Consider the following 11,630-nt stretch of genomic DNA (forward strand, 5'->3'; position numbering starts at 1 on the left):
TATTACTTTGACTCCACTCGATATCCTAAACTTGAAGAGGAAACAAGGAAATCAGCCAAATACTTCAAAGTACTGTCTTGATGTGTTTTGTGTGACTAATGGGGCTCATATAGAGGCGTATTAAAGTATTAAATGAGGTCAAAAACTTAAGTACAATAGAAAAAGTGCGATTAAGAAACCTAAGAAAATCAACTGCCTCGTTTATCCTGGGGGTTACGTTCTAAAAATAACCCACAAGAGGCGAAATCGAAGTATCAGCTTTATTTTTTTACAATTATTCTACACGGCACGGAGGAGACTGATGGACAATGGTCTACAGTCCAACAGCCAATCAGGACGCAGGACACAATGGTCTACAGTCCAACAGCCAATCAGGACGCAGGACACAATGGTCTACAGTCCCTCAGCCAATCAGGACGCAGAACACAATGGTCTACAGTCCAACAGCCATCACATGAACTTTTACTTTCTCATTTTGAAAGTTTGGTTTGATAAACTGGGTCACAAACTGTAACAGAAACAGGAATGAAATATGTTTTTTACAGTTTCTTTTTTCAGAGTTTCGTGATCATGTGACCAAACTCCAAACTGTCAGCGACGCAAACGAACTAAAAACACGGTCTGGAAAAATAATCTTGAAATAAAATAAATTAGACGAGACGACCAGATGAAGCTCATGGGACTAGAAATCAAAGAAATGTGTGATAAAAAAGTGTTTGTGTTTGTGTAATGGTGAATAATCGTGAAATTGTATTGTTTTTTTGTTGGGTTTTTTATATTGACTTTTTTTTGTGTGTGTGCGATGTACTAAAACTTTATTCACATAATTTTTGTTCTCAATAATAAACAGAATTTATTTATTTACTTATTTATTTATGTATATATTTATTTACATATTTTTAATTTATTTATTTTACTTTTTTTTTTTACAAAATCAAACTGACAAAAAAACCCATCCATCAGGACGCAGAACACAATGGTCTACAGTCCCTCAGCCAATCAGGACGCAGAACACAATGGTCTACAGTCCAACAGCCAATCAGGACGCAGAACACAATGGTCTACAGTCCCTCAGCCAATCAGGACGCACAACACAATGGTCTACAGTCCCTCAGCCAATCAGGACGCACAACACAATGGTCTACAGTCCAACAGCCAATCAGGACGCACAACACAATGGTCTACAGTCCCTCAGCCAATCAGGACGCACAACACTTGAAGTATTCTGTATTTTATTATTTTTGTCACTGCGTTTATCAGTCACAACACTGAAATTATTCATAAAAAGTACTTTCAATATTCAATTCAATTATATTCACACAGCTCATTTAAAATACAACTTAAGCTGTCCAAAGTGCTTCACATAAAACAGTTTTACAGAAACATGACACACAGACAAAGAATAAAAAAACATCACGACATCCTGCCCAGAACCAGATGCCCCGGAGAAGAGACTTAATATCAATACTGCTACTCAAGTAATGAAATGCAGTACTTTGACTAACTCTGAACCAGACCTTTTGTCAATTTATTGGCAGAAAATGCTACGTAGTGCTGCTTTAAGACAGAAAAAAACAGAATAACAATCTTTTTTGGAGGGAAGGGGGAATTTTTTTGTTCATAACTTTTTGAATTAAGTTGTCGTGTCCTTTAAGTGAGTTGTATAATCCTCAAAGAAACGGCCCGTGGTAGAAAAAGACCTGCAGGTTTCACCACATCCTCCCAAACGAGTGACTCCTCCTGAAACACCTGGGCGTTATCTCAGAGGTCTTCTTCTTGGGCTTGTCCCATTGTGGAAAGAGTCATCCCAGTCCAGTCCAGTTCACATTGTACCCTTTGTGAGGCGATGGCAGGTTTGAGCAAGTTTAGACTGTTGGAAAATGCACACGCTAAGTAAAAAAAAATAAAAAAAATAAATAAAATGAATGTAAAGAATTAAATAAAACAAAAAAAATAAAAAAGCATGTCGACCAAACCACCTTGAGAAGGCCCGATCTCTTCTCATCTCTGAAGCAGAGCTGGGCCTGTCAGGACTTGGATGGGAGACCACGATGAATATGAGAGATGAAGACTCTAACCCACAACCTCCTGGTGTGAGGGAGGAGACAGGATAACCACTCTGCCACAGACTCCCAGACTGTTCCCAGGTGGATTAAAACTAAAGTATTTAAAAAGCCGCTTGGTTAAACAAAGGATTTTCATTGTGAAATCTCAGGATTTGTGGCATTATCTGAGCTGAGATCTGTAACCATGTAAAACTCATAAAAAACACACTGAACTGTGACTAAAATAGTTCAGATACAACAAAACTTTACACATGTTAAATCATTAGAACCAAACAGAATCTCTGAAGGTCGGTATAAAGGCCAACATTCTTCCAATAAACCTGCTCAAACATCTGTAGTTTTCATCTTTGCTGCAAACTCCATCACAAACTAATAACTATTATTATAATAACTATTTACATTTTTGATTGTCTTGTAAATCCTGAATAATAAACCACATGAAAAGTTAAACAATGTTACAACAAAAGGTTTCACAGAGTTTACAGTGTATCTCCCACAGTGGGGCTCAGGCTCTGGAACCAAACCTCTCATTCATTTTTCCCCTCGACTTTCTGAAACAAACTCGATCTAACGACCACAAGCTCGATCATGTCGTTTAAAATCTGCTTCTGAAACTTTATAAATTGAAAGTTTAAAGTTATTAACATTTAGTAGAATCTTATGTTGTAAATGTGCTATTTTGAATTTAAAACAACCGCGCTATGGATATTAGTTAGCATGTTTCTGGTTAGCATGTAGCTGGTTAGCATGTTTCTGGTTAGCATGTTTCTGGTTAGCATGTTTCTGGTTAGCATGTAGCTGGTTAGCATGTAGCTGGTTAGCATGTTTCTGGTTAGCATGTAGCTGGTTAGCATGTAGCTGGTTAGCATGTTTCTGGTTAGCATGTAGCTGGTTAGCATGTAGCTGGTTAGCATGTAGCTGGTTCACCTCTATGATGCCACTGAAATCTTAATATTTGAAATTTTTGAAAAGTATATGAGAAAAATGAAAGTAAAACGTCGTCCTGGGAGTTGAGCTCCACGCTCAGTCTGGTCAGATCTCTGAGGTGAATGTGGCCGTGAGCGTCGGTGGACAGACACTGTTGTAGTACAGTGCACCATACGGTAAAGCAACCAATACATTATTATTTATTAGAATAAAAACTTTGTATAAAAATTCACACAATTCAATAGTTTTGTTTAATTTGACAGTTATAATTATTTTCTGAGGACCTTTTCACATTCAACAGATGTAACATTCTGATTGTGATCATTTCTTTGACGACACTGACAGGATTCAAATACAAACCTTTTTTTTCAAACCTCTGACTGAATGGAAGAAGGTCTCACTGAATATTTCTTTTGTAAGTGAGTCATGAGTTTAATCTGCCTTTTTACAGATAAATATCCAAAAATACCAAATGTTGAGCTCAGTCACTCAAAAGTGAAGCGTCGGCCGTGGCATGTGGACTGTGAGCTATGCTAATGGTAACAGTGGAGTTAGTGTGGATTAGCATAACTGTGATGGAGGGGCAATTGTTCTGGACAGGGGCAGTTATGTGAGACGGGGGAGGAGGGACGTCTAATATTACACAGGCTCAAGAACAAAACAATGTCCAAGAAATTACTAGACAACACTTTGTTTGGGTAAAACATATTTGAGGAAACTACTACTCGAGTAAAAGTAACTCTGATTTGAAAGACAAAACATGAAATAATGTAACAAACAAGGTATTTTTAAATGTAAGAAAATCATATCTGAAGGAGCTGCAAGAAACACAGATCATTTCATAGCGTCACATAAAGCTCAAGTCACTGGTGAACTTACAGCGGGAAGAGGAACCACAACTTTTACTTAAGTAAGAGTAAATAAGTAAGAGTACTATTACTGTGTACATTATATTACACTGTACAAATAAGCCCCAGTAAACATTTTTCCCTTGTATTTGAACAAAATGTGTCCTACCCCAGTACACATGTGTTGTATGAGCAGCTCTGGAGGTCAAAATAAGTTTCTTCATCCTCTATTAAGTCTAATTAAAGTGGGGGTGTTTTACCTATAAATATATATAATATTATTATATATTATGTTTACTTATATATTATGTTAACTGTAACATATTTAGATCACTATAGCCTTGTTCCATACAGTACATAGAGAGTGTTTCCACTGCATCCATACTGCCCCCTTTAGGGCTCCAAATGGACCACTGGAGGGGGGGGTCCTGTCACGTCCCCGCGCTGTCATTGGAGGACAAGTTGTGTTTGTGTGCTCCTGGGACGGCTCCAGGTCCAGGGACAGGGGTACATCAACAACTGATGTCACCTCAACATTAATATTTACTTAATAAATCTAAGTCGTACCTGAATTATACTCTCATAACACTGATCTAAGCCGATCACAAAAAGACATTTAGTATTTCAAGTGGTGCTAAAGCTAAAGCTAGCATAAACACACATAAACACTAATGTAATCCAGTGTATCGTCAGTTTTTTGCATTTATTTAATTAATCTGCTTTATCCTCTTGTTGGGGTTTGCTAGTGCTAGTTACATTATACTCTGCCAATATAATACTTTTTTTTATCTTGACGGTGCATCAATAAACAGGAAACAGCTGGATCGGTCAGTTTGATCAGGTCCACAGACAAACGGTCATCACTGGAAATACACTGGTTTATCACATGATCAAGTCAGTGTCTGGTGAGAAACTATTATTTTATGTTCATGACTGTTTTTTGCTTCTTAATGACGATCATTTATCTGAGAAATACCACACGCCTCTGACTGTGTGGACATGTATCTGATCTCGTTGTTGTGCTGCTGTTGCTCTATGTTGATGTTCCTGTAGTATCGATGTTTGATAGCTCGGCGCAGGCCTTTGGGTGTGTCTTGCTAGACCTGTGTCACGCCCAAGAGTGGCCTGGGTCTTTTGTGATCAAAATGCTACCTGGCTCTGGGTGCCCCCTCCCCAACTGTTCTGTGCCAAGGCGAAGACCCAAGTGAACTGTGCCAGTGGAAATAAGCCTCATGTTGCCTCTTATAGTTTTGAAAATGTTATATTTGCCCAAAACAACATTCTTTAAAATGTTTTATACATTTAATTATGTTTTTTGATCCTCTGAGTCTCTCCTCCCTTTGCTCTCCGCGTTAAGTCACTCCCCCTTCAGAGCACTATCACAACACAATCAGCTGCATCGCACAAATGAAACTACTGCACATCACGTCAGGTTTGTCACGTCGCTCTGTACAGTTTTGTATCATGTATTTTTATATTTGCGGAAAATAGTTGTGTGGGAGCGTGGGCGATGTAGACTTGTGGGCGGAGCCTCGTACAGCAAACATTAAGAAGGGTTTGAATAAGGCCTGGGAGAGATGCTAAACTAAAGAAAACATTATAACATGGTAGAAAACGTAGAAAGGTGCAAGTGTAACCCACGACTCTGAGAAGAAGAATATTGTTCAAAAGTTACTTGAGTAAACATAACTGAATACAAAGCAGCTCTGGAGGGGTGAGAGCCGGGGCAGGTGAGGAGGGGGGAGGTGGGAGGTGGGGGGTGGGGGAGGTGGAGGGGGGGGGGTTAGGGGGGAGGGCACAAATCCTGTGGGAATGTGCCGGCTGCTGCAGTAATGGCCTGTGTCTATAAATAAAGAGTCTCAATGACAGTGTGAGGAGAGAGGACAAACACAGAGAGCTTTGAAGAGACCCCCACCCCCTTTACTGTGTTTGATTGTACTCTTGAGCAAGACACTTCACTCACCTCGCCTCCAGTTTCCATGTACGCTGGTGTTTAAAGCCACGGTATGTAACTTTTCAAACAACAGACTAAAAACGATCATGTTTTTTGGTAATTTTGGTTGTCTCAGTGGAGAATATTCTACAGAAAGTTACATAGTGTGCGCTTAACTCAGTCCAATCACACACGACGTTCACACACAAGCAACGTGAGTGAAGTGACTTGCCCAAGGGCACAGTGGCAACATGGGATCAAACCTGCTATCTTCAGGTTGGGTTTGTGGTGCAGAGTTCATGGCTGGTGTTTAAACTCGCTGCGTGTTTTAGGTTAAAGGTGAAAACTGGAGCACCCCAGGACGTCTACAGGGATCAAACCGGGGACCCTATCGCTGTGAGGTGAGAGCGTAACCCATATACACTCCTTATACTTAAAACACGGATCATAAATGTTGTGTTCTTTTGAAATGGGACGATGGACATGTGGAGACATGTGTTCCGCTGACCATTGTCATCAACACTGTCCCATCAGACCCTCACCTCTCCTCGCCCCCTCTCTCTTTATCCTCCCTCCATCATCCTCTCTCCCTACTCCCTCACTCCTGCATCTGAGGCTTGTGTGCTTCACCTGCCTCCTATCTCTCCCTGCTCCATACTGAGCTGCAGTTGTTAAAAAAAAACTCACTCCAAACTCACTTCGTCTGGTGCGCACTTTGTCGGTTGCGCACTTCGTCAGTTGCACACTTCGTCGGGTGCTCACTTCGTCGGGTGCTCACTTCGTTGGGTGCTCACATCGTCGGTTGCGCACTTCGTCAGGTGCATTTGAAGGACATTTGTGTAACTTCCGCCCCGACAAGACCTGTCCCGTTTCATGCTCCGGACAAATGCGACTGACAAATGTGCCCTGCGTTTCCATGGAGATCGGCCGTGAACGGAGCGTGCATCCGAGCAGACTTCGCGCACTGCTATATCCCATCATGCACCTTGTGTGACTTCTTCGACGGGAGAAACAAGGTATATTTTCTTAAAGTTACGCAATACTAGCTACAATTGGGGAAAAAATCACCTCAAACATTATATTTGCCAATTGATATTGAAAGGGAAAGATTAATTCCTTACTACATTCAAACTAAACAGAAATAAACACCTGCAACGACGACACCTTGACTCTTCTTCTATTAAATAATAAAGAATTGAAAGTAAAACTGTAATTATTTCAGTGTCCATTTTACACCTTTAGCTCATTAATCAGTAGCCGTCACGGTTGCTAGGCGATGTAACATAAGCTACGTAACATAAGTGCACAGACAGTGGTTGAAGTACGCGCTGTGACGTAGCTTGTCCCATCTCTCCACGGCCATTGCACCCGACGGAGGCTGCACAGAGGAGTACCCTTTGTCAGCCGGGTACTTTGAACTGTGCAACTGTCGAATTAGGACACGGTCCATGTCAGGACTAGAACAGGACCAGACCTGCACCATGACTGGACCACACCCTGTTTGCATCAGGACTAAACCAGGACTAAACCAAGACTAAAACTGGACCAAACCAAGTCTCCATCATAAACGAGGACCATTGTTTCACGCTCTGCTCTATCCCCTCTGTCCGAGTTCAAAGTCCTGCGTTTTTAAATAGCTTCATTCATTCTGCTCCTGGAGGAAAGCTGTGGAATTCCCCAGAACACTCTCTCCCGTTTTCCCAGCATCCTCTGCTCCGGTGTGAGCATAATAGAACCAGGAGTCGTGTGAGTCAGAATGTAAGGAAATGTTCAGCGCAGAGTCCCGGCTTCACGACAATCACACAGGAAACTGTGAGAGTCTTTACATGCAGAGAAATACAGCTCTGCACAAATGTAACTGAATGTTGAAGTCTAACACTCTGAATGTTATTGTTATTAACCTTATTCAAACTGTCATTCTGTTTTACAGGAGAGAAATGATGTGCAGCTTCAGATTGGACTGATCCTTAATACCATTTTCTGCCAATGGTATTAAAGAGGAGGTACTTTACTTCTGCAGGGTATTAAAAAGGAGGTACTTTACTTCTATGGGGTATTAAAGAGGAGGTACTTTACTTCTATGGGGTATTAAAGAGGAGGTACTTTACTTCTATGGGGTATTAAAGAGGAGGTACTTTACTTCTACGGGGTATTAAAGAGGAGGTACTTTACTTCTATGGTATTAAAGAGGAGGTACTTTACTTCTATGTGGTATTAAAGAGGAGGTACTTTACTTCTATGGGGTATTAAAGAGGAGGTACTTTACTTCTGCGGGGTATTAAAGAGGAGGTACTTTACTTCTACGGGGTATTAAAGAGGAGGTACTTTACTTCTATGGGGTATTAAAGAGGAGGTACTTTACTTCTATGGGGTCTTAAAGAGGGGGTACTTTACTTCTATGGGGTATTAAAGAGGAGGTACTTTACTTCTACGGGGTATTAAAGAGGAGGTACTTTACTTCTATGGGGTATTAAAGAGGAGGTACTTTACTTCTATGGTATTAAAGAGGAGGTACTTTACTTCTATGGGGTATTAAAGAGGAGGTACTTTACTTCTATGGGGTATTAAAGAGGAGGTACTTTACTTCTATGGTATTAAAGAGGAGGTATTTTACTTCTATGGGGTATTAAAGAGGAGGTACTTTACTTCTACAGAGTATTAAAGAGGAGGTACTTTACTTCTGCAGGGTATTAAAAAGGAGGTACTTTACTTCTATGGGGCATTAAAGAGGGGGTATTTTACTTTTATGGGGTACTAAACTATAACACATAACCCAGACACAGGGAGAACATTCAAACAGACGATGTGCACCTCCTCATCCTTCTTAATCCATGCGCCCTCTGCTGTTAAGAGTGACTTTCTAAGTGCACTTAAACAAGCACTGACTTACTTTTCCCGGTGTTCCATGGAGTTTCAAACGCATCAGTCTGGAAAAGAGTCCTCTTAAGGGCCAGAGAGAGAAGAGACAGACAGAGAGAGAGAGAAAGAAAGAGAGAAAGGGGGACAGACAGGGAGAGAGAACAGGGACGAGAGAGAGTGATAGAACAAAGAGAAAAAGATAAGAAAGAGGAAAGACAGAGATGAAGGAGAGAAGAGAGAGGGTGAGGAGGTGTAAAGTCTTTAGTGAAGTGTGTCTTGTGTAAACACTTTGCTCTCAGGACGTCTCGGGTCATGTGGGGTCAGGGGTCAGAGGTCAGAGAGGCTCCTGTCCCTCTGAAGGTCACGCCTCATTTCACCTGAAAAAACCTGCTCCTAATGGACCTGAGTCTCCCTCCTCTGACCATGATCTATGTATCAGTTACAAGAGAGCGGAGGTCTGCCAGTGTCACCTGTCTGCTCCTGCTCCTCTCTGCTCCTCTCTACTCCTGTCTGCTCCTCTCTGCTCCTCTCTACTCCTGTCTGCTCCTCTCTGCTCCTCTCTACTCCTGTCTGCTCCTCTCTGCTCCTCTCTACTCCTGTCTGCTCCTGTCTGCCCCTGTCTGCTCCTGTCTGCTCCTCTCTACTCCTCTCTTCTCCTGTCTGCTCCTCTCTACTCCTGTCTGCTCCTCTATGCTTCTGTCTGCTCCTCTCTGCTCCTTTCTGCTCCTCTCTGCTCCTCTCTGCTCTTGTCTGCTCCTCTCTGCTCCTCTCTACTCCTGTCTGCCCCTGTCTGCTCCTTTCTGCTCCTCTTTGCTCCTCTCTGCTCCTCTCTGCCCCTGTCTGCTCCTCTCTACTCCTCTCTACTCCTCTCTGCTCCTGTCTGCTCCTCTCTGCTTCTGTCTGCTCCTCTCTGCTCCTGTCTGCCCCTGTCTGCTCCTCTCTACTCCTCTCTGCTCCTCTCTACTCCTGTCTGCTCCTCTCTGCCCCTGTCTGCTCCTCTCTACTCCTCTCTACTCCTCTCTGCTCCTCTCTACTCCTGTCTGCTCCTCTCTTCTCCTCTCTACTCCTGTCTGCTCCTCTAAATCTGACTCATCCTTCATCCTTGTCTCTGATTTGAGTTAGTTTTAGTCAGGTCTACCTCAGCTGGAGGATTTGACCCGTTGTGCGTATTTTGGATCTATTCATCTGCATTTGACCCGCCCCATCTCTGTCTAGCACCACACGTACACAGGAGGACGGGAGGGCATCTGACACACAGGGACATAGCAGGTTATGATGTCATCTGTACAGTATTCCTACAGTACTTTTACATTGTTAAGTATTTCCCGTGCAGTTAAAGCGGGGCTATTGTGTCACTTCCTGTTCGAGATGGAGGATTGTTGGTCAAAACAATAGTTAAAGATTTAAGCGGAAATTTCAGTCATCCATAAGTGCAGTGTCGTCATGGTTACAGCTGGAGGGGAGGGGCCTAAGGGGCTCATATTAGATCTACGTTTTAATGTCGTTTCTTCATCACAAACGGACCTGGAGTTGTGTTTTTGTTTTTTTTTTGTTTCGTTCACACATGTTTAACACACAAACCCTGTAGATTTTGGCTGAGTTCTCAAACTGAAAACACTCTGTTCCACCTCGTGATGTCATCTCGTGTTAATACCTGAAGTGCTCCACATGTCTTGAATCTCACATGAGTCTGTGTTGTGTAATGTAGGACCTTTAGACGATGAGCAGTTATACCAGGAGGAGCAGGTTTGGACAGATGGGACAGAGGACGAAGTTTAGTTTCTTATGAATTAACTGATCTGAGAAACTATTTCCGCCAAATCCTCCTCCACAAAAATGCCCTGTCGAGATTACACACGCTCACACCTCACCTGGAGCGGAAGTCAGGGAAGTCAGCCAAGAGAGCAGGAGTTTAACCCACCACCTCCATATGAGAGGACAGGATAACCACTCTGCCACGGTAACATACCCTGGTTTAGTCCTGGTTTAGTCCTGGTTTGGTCCTGGTTTGGTCCTGGTTTGGTCCTGGTTTAGTCCTGGTTTGGTCCTGGTTTGGTCCTGGTTTGGTCCTGGTTTGGTCCTGGTTTGGTCCTGGTTTAGTCCTGGTTTGGTCCTGGTTTGGTCCTGGTTTAGTCCTGGTTTAGTCCTGGTTTAGTCCTGGTTTAGTCCTGGTTTGGTCCTGGTTTAGTCCTGGTTTAGTCCTGGTTTGGTCCTGGTTTAGTCCTGGTTTAGTCCTGGTTTAGTCCTGGTTTAGTCCTGACTCTGGGCACCAGCAGGAGGCCGGTCCCTGAAGTCCTCAGAGTGTGAGATGGTTCATGTGGCTCTATAAAGTTTATTCTCTGAGCCACAGGAGCCAGAGACCTGAGCCACAGGACACATGTGTGAAGTACTTCCTGGTTCTAGTCCTGACCCGCAGTGTTCTGGATGTTCTGGATGTTCTGGATGTTCTGGATGTTCTGGATGTTCTGTTCTGTCTTAAGGCTCGTTTGGAGAGTCCAGTGAGCAGGACGTTACAGTATTTTACCTACTGGACACAAATACATGGATAAGTCTCTCTGAGTTTGGTTTTGACAGTTTACCTTTGACTTTTACAATGATTTTAGATGATAAAAAGCTGCAGATGTTATTGATTTGATGTGGCTGTTAAAGTTCAAGTCTGAGTCCATTATTAGCCCGAGATTTCGAGCCTGATTTGAAGGTTTTAGAGAGAGAGACTGGAGCTTTCTCTATGTTTCTGTGGCAAAAATGACGACTTGAGTCTTGTCTGAGTTTATCTGGAGACAGTTGTTTTTCCTCCACACACTGATCTGTTGATGCAGTGAGTGAATCCACTGGTCCATAGTCACCTGCTGCAGTGAGACATAGATCTGAGTGTCATCTGCAGATTTGTGGTAAGACACATTATTGTTGCGTATTAACTGGCCTAACGGCAGCATGTAGAGATTGAACAGCAGGGGTCCCAGGATTGACCCCTGGGGCACCCCACAGGTCAGGGAC

Source organism: Periophthalmus magnuspinnatus, chromosome 22 (genome assembly GCF_009829125.3).
Source record: "Periophthalmus magnuspinnatus isolate fPerMag1 chromosome 22, fPerMag1.2.pri, whole genome shotgun sequence".
Lineage (NCBI taxonomy): Eukaryota > Metazoa > Chordata > Actinopteri > Gobiiformes > Gobiidae > Periophthalmus > Periophthalmus magnuspinnatus.